Genomic DNA, 10,937 nt, shown 5'->3' on the forward strand with positions numbered 1-10,937 from the left:
ACTGGACTTTCTAAGACTTGGTTAAAAATAAACAGCATTTGGAGCAAGCTAAGAAAAAACGGAATGACTTGGGCATCAATCATGTTTTTGATTAGCTTAAGCTATTTAAAATCACCTTATAATTGCATAGTAGTAATCACACTTTTTAATTCTTTTATGCCTTATTCTTTCTAAAATATTTTTCTTTTGATGTGTATGGTTCAGCATAATTATCCTGTTTTTCTGATGAGAAAACTGAGCCCCAAAGACATTAAATAACTTGACTGATGTTCGCCTATTAGTAGGGGGGGAGCCAGATTCCTAGGCCCATACCTATTCCCTTGAACACTGACTTAGATAACTCTATTTAACACTCGAGACTCACTATAAAACCTGACATGTCAGGAGTTAAAAACTGCTCTCTTATTTTGATTTTTCCACAATCGTGCCATCTGTTTGCCTAATTCTGCATACTCAAAGATGAATACTAAGGGGAGTTATCTCTTGGCATATGCTTTAGCTGTCAGAAACTCCCTAGTTTTATTTCTTTCCTTTTCTAGGACAGGCACTACCATTACCTCTTTAATTAATTTATTTAAACAATGATCCTAGCTAGAATTTGCAAAGAAATTTGACTTTTCCTAAACTCTCTTGCCCCTTTGGAGTTTGGACACTTACAAAATTATTCTAATTTATTTGGCCTTTAGTATGCCAAACAACAGAGAAAAATAACGCTGCACAGTAGAAATGTCTGGTTGTCTGTCCCTGAAGATTTTTATTTACCAATGAGAATAAAAACAGGAGTTTTACTGATTAAAACAAGGTATTTTATTCTTGCTGTGCTTTCTCTTCTTTTCATGTTATAACAGATTTTAAGCATATGATAAGGTTCTTTTTTAAAGTAAAGTGAGCATTTCTCCTTTTGTTTATTTTAGAAAAATCATCTAAATGGAGTTTATTCTACTTTATTGCCAGCAGAGAATATAAACTCCTTAAAGGCGTGCAGTATTTTCCTCATCATTTCTTAGTCTGTATTTGGAAATGGTTACTAGATGGGTTAAGGAGCTCTTATGAACTCTAAGAACTCTCAAAATCTTCAGTACCTCCTACTGGTCCCAAGATGAAAAAGTGTCTTTATATGTGTGACCCTCTCGATATTTCATCCCCTAGCAAACCTCTGCTTTAATATCTCAAGTTTTCCAAGGAGCCCTCTATTTTCCAAAAATTCTTTTTTGCTATTGTTTACTGTTGCAATACATCCCAATTTGTTCATGACTTCCTGCATCCACTCTTGGATAATCCCTCCCATACTGACTCTGAGCTTGGCCAGAATGTTGGCTAACTTGCTTTGGCCAATGGGATGTTAGCAAATGTGACACAAGCAAAGGCTTGGGAAGGGCTTATGTACTGGGGTTTACTCTCTCCTGCTGCTCTCTGGAACCCCCATACCAATACTGAAAGAAGCCTGGTTAACCCTACTGGAGGATGAGAATGTGGAGCAGATATAAACCATTCCAGCTGAGACCCCTCTAGACCAACCAGACCATCAGCCACCAGACATGTGAGTGAGGTAGTCCTGGATTATCCAGCTTCCTCAAAATCATGACAAAATAGTAAATGTTTATTGTTTTCGGCTACTGAGTTGCAAGATGGTTTGTTACACACAAAAAAATGCCAACTGATATAAGCTCTTAGCCTCTAACTTTTTCATATAGTTCTTCTCTGGCTTCCACAGTTTTTTGCCAATAACACTCTTCTCTTCCTCATCATCTCCTATCATTTATTTCTTTTACCCAATCAAAAATTAGGAAATATTTCAAAGATTATAAAAATGAAAACTGAGGTACCTATTTTCAGAAAGTCAGTCCAATAAAATTCTCTTCCACATTATTTCCACAAGTAACGATATCAATGGTACATACCCACTTACAGTATTTCTTGCAAAACATGATCACTCAGTAGCTTGTATATTGAAGTTGTGTTGCTCTTAGGTTTCTTTAAACAAATATAATTTTCCACCAAATAGAAGAGAAACATAGAATAAGGCAGGGAAACTGCATAGTTTCATAAGAGAAGATGGTTCATATCCTGTTACCCTGGCAACAGACACTGGGAAGGCCAGGGCTCCCCACACATCCTGTTGCCCTGACAACAGGTCAGGCAGGGCATGGGAAGGCCCAGTTTCCACTCTTCTAGGCCTTTTCTAGAGGACGCAAAAAAGGGATTTTGCGTCTTGTTCCTCCCCACCTACATATTTCTTCTATTATCTGAATCACTCCAGTATAAGATTATCTTTCCAGATGTAGGAGAGGGTAAGAAAATAGTGACCTCAATTTTTACATTCATAAGCTCTGAAACATTTGCTAATTTTTGATTGGGTCAAAGGAGTAAATGATAGGAGTAAATGATAGGAAAAAAAGAAGAGGGAGGGAATCAAAGTAGTAGAGAGAATAAATTGTGGAAACCAGATCAGTAGTATACAAATAATGTAGCAGTAAAGGCTTTAAATTCTATAAAACAGAAGTCTTCAACTTCTGTAAACCAGATTCTATTAAAAAAAATTTTTTTTTGTAAACCAGATTCTTATTGGTGAAGAGAAAAGTGGCAAAAATCTTCTCTCAGAAAACAGGAAAAGGGATTTGTGGAGAAAAGATTTTGAATTTAAATTGAGCGAAAAAGGAACTGTAGGCTGGTGAAGAGGAAGTATCTTTAGGAGACTATAACCAAGTTAAAATTGAATTTCTAGAAGACCAGGTGGGAAAGTTGGAGCCTAATCAGAATATCACTAGAATCCATGAAAAACCACTCAAGACTGTATGAGACTAGATAAGGTGACTCTTCTAGGTACTCTAATTGCACTTCATGTATTATTATTGTCCATTGAATTTTCTGCCTTCTAGGTTACCTTCTTACTTCCCTAGAGGTAACAAGAGGGGACAGGTAGCATCCATTTGCCATCTGTTTAGTATCGTATCCTCAGTACCTAGAATAGTACGCTGCATAAAGTAAGAACTTAAAACTGTCTCACTATAAAACCAGTAACTAGGCAATGTGTAACAACTTTACACTTGAGTGGTACAGTTAGTAAAGCTATATAATTCAGCAGCAACATTAATTCAGGTTGGAAGGTCAAGAAGGTTTTATGGACCAGTAGAGATTATTGGGGATGTGACTATATGACAGACAAAACAAAAAATAAAAGATAAGCCTTATAATATGGAACTTAGAATCTCAGAGGATGGTTGTGAGGGATAAAATAATGCAGTCAAAGTGCCCAAACCCTGTGCCTGGCACAAAATAAGTATCTGCAATTGTAAATTAGTTTTGTGGCACAACTATGCGTAAGACAGTGTGTTTGTTTTTGCCCATTTCTCTGCCAAATATAAACAGAGATAAAAGTTGACCCTAATAACTGTCTGATGGGTAGAGGCAGAGGAGATTCAACATTGAGTGAGCTTCCTACTCCAAAATTCTAATTTCTTAAGTTCTATACCAGTCGTATCCTAGGAAAACTCAAATTTCTGTTTTGTTATGTAGTATGTAGTTGAATAGTTGGGATTATATTGAGAACATCTTTCAGTGATTCGCGAGTATTCTGTGTTCACATGGCCTTGTGGCCCAGAACTCTTGGTGAGTGAAGATCGCTGTGTATCCTGTGAGAGTTAGTTGCCTGCTGAAGCTTCCAAACTGTAATGAGTCAGACAAATGGAGATAAGCTGACCAAACATGTAGGAGATCAGGTTAAATACTTTATATTAGCTTCTGGGCTGCAGGTACTTGTCTGCTACTGAGTTGAAGAAGACTAGCTAATCCTTTCTTTGTACAGTTCCTCAAAGAGAAACTTTGCAAGGTAGTCTTGAAATGTCACAATGTGATTGAGCAATTTTAACAGTTTTTGAGGTTTATTTTTACCAGACATTCAAGTCCAAGGTGTGTGACAAGGCTTGAAGTAAAGTCATAATTTTCAAGCTGTCATTTAATATTTGTGTTCTCTGACTTCATCCTTCATGTGAATCATATTTCAATTCAGGATAAATATTTGCAAAAATTGTATAAAAATGTATATCAAAAGATGCCTCTAAGAGCAAACCTGTCTACCATTAATGGAGTCATGAATTAAGGAGAGATCACATATACTTCATGACTGAGAATATTCCAAAATGGAATTCACAACCAAACTATTAATATACAGTTCAAAGGATTAAACTGTACCTGGCATTAGTCCCCAAATGACTTTATTATATATACTTTCCCTCTGTTTTACATAAGGCATTATAACAAATTTTTTGATTCGTTACCAAAATTGTTTTAGTTTTCTAAATAAAAAATGATCAAATACAATGCTAAAAATTATTTTGTTTACCATTATTCTGATATTTCTTTGATTTATGTCTATAATAAATTAGCATAACGTCCATGTTCTGTTGTTAGACAAGTTGGTTGATCCACTGATAGCTATAGCACGTGGAGAATAAGAAATAACATGGAATCACTTTAGAGCATTTTGGAATTAGAAACATGTTGCCAAGCAATCTTAGTTCCCTAGAAAGAGGAAATGTTTAAGTTCAGAAATAAGGAATTAAGAATATCCTCTCCCTGATAAACTTAAATTGTTTTGTTAAGTGTATGTCTTATGGGTATAAAAGAAAACACTGATTTACACAGTGTGAGTCAAACTACGATAATCTTACTTAGTCATTGATTAGAACTATATTAAGAATGGGAGTCATTAAGAAATAAAGTTGTAGTTTAAATTCGTCAGGACTGTACTGACACTTGTAAAAATATTGAGGTGCTTTGGAAAGTAGGACTAGCATTGTTTCATTAACCCAATTCAGCTGACTTGTTAATACAATTTACTTTATTTATTCATTCAATGACTATTCATCATGGGGCACACAGAGAGTTCCAGCATCATTCTAGGCACCAGGGATACAATGATAAACAATACAGTCATGACCTCTATCTTCATGGAATTACATTTTGATAGTGAGGATGGATGATAGACAAGCAAACAAAAACTATGCAATGTAATTTGAATAAAAGCAAATAGAATAAGATGGCAATGTGTCTGGGAGGTTCAGATATGGCTACTTAGAAGAGTGGTCAGGGAAGGGCTTCCATGACAGCAACTCATGAAGAGGGACCTTAATGAAGTGAGGAGTTAACTATGCCAAGACCTGAAATAATGGCATCCCAGACAGAGGAAACCAAGGGCACAGCCCCCAAGGCAGGATGCATGTGGCGTGTGTGAGGAAAAACAAGACCAGGAGGCCTGGATCACAGCGGGTGAGGGAAAGAGTGAAAGAATTGTGTGTGGAGAGAAAGGCAGAAGCTAGATCATCTAAGACCCAACAGGTCATGATAAGAAATTAGGATTTTATTCTGAGCCTGGTAGAGAGTTCTTGGAGCTTTGAAGAAGTGAAGTGGAGTGTTAAGACTTAGATTTTAAGAGGAATTCTCTGGTCATTTTGTGGAAACTAACAGTGAGGAGGGGGAAGGCAGGGAAGAACAAGATTGGAAATAGGAGGATATGTTAAGAGGTTATGGCAGTTGTCCAGTTGGAGAATTGGTAGCTTTGGTGACACTGGTACTTATGGAATTGGTAAGAAGTATTCAGATTTAGGACATATTTAAAATTCAAACTGGTAGGACTCATGATGAATTGGATGTGGGAGTGTAAGGTTTGAAAAGAATGAGATATAATGCCTTATTTTGTGCGTGTGTGTATGTGTGATCCTGAACAGCTGGGTCTATGGTCCCTTGTCTGAAATCCTTGGGCCCAAATGTGACCTGAATTCATAACTTTTCAGATTTTAAAAATGTAGTAAGGTGCCTATTCCAAAAATTACTAACTATTCCCAGTGGGATCTAGGGTACCTCCCAATGAATATTTCTGCAACAAAACATGTAAATATTCACTTAATAAAGACAAAAATGGTCTGTATTCAGTTCAGGTTTTGGTGCCAAATGAGTTCAGGTCAGATCAGATTTTACTGCCAAATGAAAATGTCTGGTTTTTAGAACCTTAGGATTCTCATAGCTGTGGATAAGGGATTATTAACCTGTTCCATTTCCTGAAATGGGGAAGTTGGTGGTGAAAACAAAAAGCTCTTTTGGATCCATGAATTTTGAGATGCCTATTAGGCACTCAAGTGGTCTTACAAATAAATAAACAACTGGACAAATGAGAAGTCAAGGCTGAAAATATAAACTTGTGAGTCATTAATATATGGATATATTTAAAGGTGCTAAATGAGATCATCTAGGGAGTTAAAATTGGTATAAATGAGAAGAGAATCAAGGGTTGAGCCCTCAGCCACCCCAATATTTAAAGGTTGGGAGAGAAGACAGTAAAGGAGACTGAGGAGTAGCCATTATGCCATGGCATCTTGGAAGTTAAGGGAAGACTATTTTTTAAGAAAGTCAGTGTCAAATGTCAAACGTTGCTGAGAGGTCATGTAACATGAACTATGCCTTGACTACTGGTTTTTGCATTGTAAAGGTCTTTGGCAATCTTGGCAAAACACTCTCAGTGAAGTGGTGGGACAAAATCCTAACAGGACTGGGTAGAAGAGAAGACGAGGTGGAGAGGTGGGGGCAGCATGCACAGTTAACTCTTTAAAGAATTTTCTATAAAGGCGATCATAGAGGTAGGGTGATAGCTAGAGCGGGGGGTTAAGGGTAAAGGAGTTTATGAAATGTAGAAGATATTCTTAGAGGATTATGATGGGAATGATGATAGAAATGATTTTGTAGAGAGTGAGCAATCAGTGGAGAGAGATCTCCAGCCCCTTGAGTAGGTGAGAGGTAAGGATTGCTTAAGTGCAGAGTTTGGATCTAGGAGCAAGCGTGGCTTATCCATGGCAACAGGAGGGAAGGCCATGTTTGGGAACATTTGCAAGTAGGTAGGTGTAAACATGGTGATGGTCCTCTCTGCTTACTTTATTTCCTCAGTGAAATGAAATAAGAGGCTATTTGCAGAGACTGAGAAGGGGAGAGAGGGAGTGGAGATCCGAGGAGAACATATGAAACAATCACCTCAGAAAGCAGCGTGACTAAGGTGGAATTGACAGGCAGTGCTGAGCATCCACTTCAATGGTATATTTAAAGTGAGATCAGTCTGCATCCCTGTGTCCTTTTTTTCCCTGCTACATTCAGTTTAGCTGCTTCCATGCAGGGTCAGAGCAGATGCAGAACTGGGTTTACAGAGTTCTTATTTTGTCAGAAAATGTAAATGCAATGGATGAAGAAGGGGAAGCTGGTGTTGAGGGCCTCTTCAAGGTTAAAGGTAAGGGGAGAGATAAGGGCATGGGGAGAATGCTGGCCAGTGAAAAAGTGGATAAGGTCAGCAGATTGGATGTAGAGAAAGGGATAATGAATTTCTGGAATGAGATGCTAGGATCAGTGAACTTTTTCTCTTCTCAAAGACACAAAATGATATAATCAACACATATTATGTGTAGACAAGCCTATACAAGAAATACAATTTATGAAATGAATCTATGGTAGGTAATTTTATTTTCCCCCTTTTTACAGAAGTCTGCTGTGAGTTCCTTTACATTTTGTTACTAGGCTTTCTCTTCAAAACAGAAGAGGCTGTTAGGAGTGTGGCCATTCCTGCAAAGAAAACAAAGCTGGCAGATCTAATTTTAGGTTGCTTTTCCTTGACAACAGCCTTTTAAATATTGCTTATACAACAATAAAAATTGGCTCCACAAATTAATGAGACTGCATTTGGTCAAGGAAGTTCAATTCCCTTTTACACTTGAACTTTTCACAGTTTCATGAGAACACATAATAGGGCTTTCTCTTCAGCTTGCTTCAGTGACTGAAGTTTTACTGTTTATGGTGTTTTTGGTGGTGGATGACAAATTTCAATATATGTGTCAGTAAAACAGGCCAAGCATGCAATGAAGGACTGCTGTGAAATATGGTTTTAACCACAAGGGTATGGAGATTGTTTCACTACATAAGTGTTGTTGTTCCTCTTTACATTAATGGTAGCTTAGGTGGCCTAAATAATTCAGACTTTAAGTTCCCCCTTGAGAGTCAAATCATGTTGTGAGTCTATATATGCTAAGTGAGCAACTACTTGTCTTTTCCTTTGATGATTTTATTACCAAGAGTGAAGCTTGCTTGGTTTAAATTTTATAATAAAGCCATCACACACACACATACACACACACACATATTCACACAAAATAATGGTATTTAATTATGTACTTTGGTAAAAATGCAACTTCCATTCAGTAACTATACATAATATTGTGCTGACCAGGTGTAAAGTGAATTAAAAGTCATTGTTTCTTTTGATTTTTATTTATTTATTTATTTGTTTATTTATTTATGGCTGTGCCGCATGGCTTGTGGGATCTTAGTTCCCCAACCAGGGATCGAACCTGGCCCCAGCATTGAAAGCACTGAGTCCTAACCACTGGACTGCTGGGGAATTCCCTTTTGATTTTTATTACGATGTCATTATATATAGAATTTGGTGGGTCATGGTATTAAAGATTTATAAGACTTCAATATAAAGGTCACTTGTGGATAGATTTTATGTTCACTTTTCCCAGGAAATTGAATCTTCTGGTTTTGTGAAATAAACTAATTTGGGGATACTCATATGTGAGTATTTGAAAATTATTCTTCTGAAGTGGTTGCTATATTTTCTATTTGGCATTTCAGGGTTGATCTTATTTGAAATTTGGTACCAGGTTGCTTACCCTAAAGTAATTCTTAAAATTCTTGGATCCCTGGTGGGATGTCCCCATAGGTAATGCTGTACATTTTATGGTTGGAAAATTGACTTTCCTTCTCAGCTCACAGAGATCTTCCCTCCTGATTTTCCTCCTTTTGCAGACTGGCCTGAACATGATCTGAGACTACATAACTCCTGGTTATTCTGCCCTCAAAGCTGTACTTGAATGTCTAAAAATGCCAGTCATATGCTTTGACTGGGTCTTCAGAGAAATATAAATTTGGCTTCCTTGGTACTTATCCTGTATGTTGTATAACACTTCTACTTTCAAAAATTAATCCTCATTTTTATTAAAGTAATAAAGTAATACCATAAGACAGTGAAAACAGAAGTTTTCTTCCCTACCCCTTGATACTACTCAGGTCTGCTTCCTGAGACATCGACTTTCATCTTTTAATTCTTTCTTACTATAAATCATCCATGTTTTAAAATAATAATTTTATGTAGTTATTTCTGGATTTATCTATTTTGAGCATTACCTACCGACTTCATATAGCAGTGGATGAAAATTTAGCACTCTTAGACCAAGTTCTAACCACTCCCCACTTGACTTATTCTCCCATCATTCTCCAACTGTGGTTCTATTACCATTCCAGTGAATCAATATTTGGTGTTCATAGTTTATGATTGAATTGTCTTTACTTCTGAGCCAAGAAATGAGATGTGAATATATTTCCTGTAGACTACAACCCTTTGTTTTTTCTTGGAATTAATAATTATTTCATCATAGTTGTTAGTTTGTTGGCCTCAGTTACTGCATAACTATCACTAATTCTTTCCAATTCATAAAGAGAGGTTATAAGACACTCTTCAATATATTTCCTACATTTCCAAGCACATCATGTGCTTTTTCTGTCCCACTCTTTTTCTTGAAGACATTGTTCTTTGAGCCTTTGTCCCCAGCTCCTTCTGGGGCTTTCCATGCCCAAGGCACAGTTATCCCCTGGGACTTCTCCTTGCCTTCATTCTGGGAAATCCCTTCAACACCCTCATGAGTTGTGTCTTTTTTTCCTGGGTCCCATTCTTTCTTGGTTTACTCTCCTTTAGGGGATGAGCTTCTCTAATAGCTTCCTGCAATAAGACACTTGAGATATACATGCTTTTAATGTACATTCATATATGAAAATATATTTTTCTATTTTGATACAGCTTGATTGGCTCTGAAATAATAAGTTAAGATAATTTTTTTCTCACAATTTTGAAAGTATGGCTTCATTGTATCTTAACTTTTATTGCTGCTACCAAGAAGTTTGATGTCATTTAGCCCTGATCTTTTTATGTGATATTCTCCCCAACCCCCATGAGCCAGGGATTTCTCCATATTCCTTTTGCTTCAGAAATTTCATGATAATAACATGTGAGATTTTTATAATGGGAAATTGGTTGGTCCTTTCAATCTAGAAATGCATGCCCTTCAGTTTGGGGAAAATTTCTCCATTTTTTGATTTGATAATTTTCTTCTTTCCATTTCCTTCATTTAATCTTTAAGGGATTCATATGTTTCTCCTTCTGTATTAAGCCTCTAATTTTCTATTTTCTCTCCTCTTGTCCATTTTTGCCCTTTTATTTTTATTTATTTTTTGTTTATTGAGGTAACTGACTTATAACAAGTTTCACATGACATTATATTTCAACTTCTGTTTACATTACAGCGTGCTCACCACCATATAGTTATTTTGACTATATAGTCATTTTTACCCTTTTTAAAAAAATAAAAAATTTGATGCTTATCTTTCAACACCTCCAGCACTTTCCAAGACCTGATCTCATTCTTATTTTGATTGATTTCTATTTGTAGCATTCCATTCTTTTTTTTACACATTTAATAACACTTTTTATGGCTCTGAAATTCATTTTTGTTGATTAACATTTTCCTTCCTCTACTTGAATAGATACTACTGAGTTGCTGTTTTCTGTGTGTTTTTTTCAGTTTGTCTTTCATGTTAAAGACTCTCCTTAAAGGTATGGTGATTCTTGGCTGTCTGCTCACTTGTAAAAGAGAGACACTGAAAATCTGATTGATGCTGTGTGAATGGATAGGGTTTGTTGATGTGTGGGCTTCATAATGGGGTGGGAAGTACTCAGCTACTTAGTTAGGTGATTACAAAATGCCATTATCCACAGGTCTTTTCTTTGGATCTACTTATTTTCTATACTGGAAGATAATCTAACCACCAGTCTAGGATGTTAAAACCTT

Source organism: Neophocaena asiaeorientalis, unplaced genomic scaffold (assembly GCF_003031525.2).
Source record: "Neophocaena asiaeorientalis asiaeorientalis breed wild unplaced genomic scaffold, Neophocaena_asiaeorientalis_V1.1 scaffold113, whole genome shotgun sequence".
In the NCBI taxonomy this organism is placed as follows: Eukaryota; Metazoa; Chordata; class Mammalia; order Artiodactyla; family Phocoenidae; genus Neophocaena; species Neophocaena asiaeorientalis.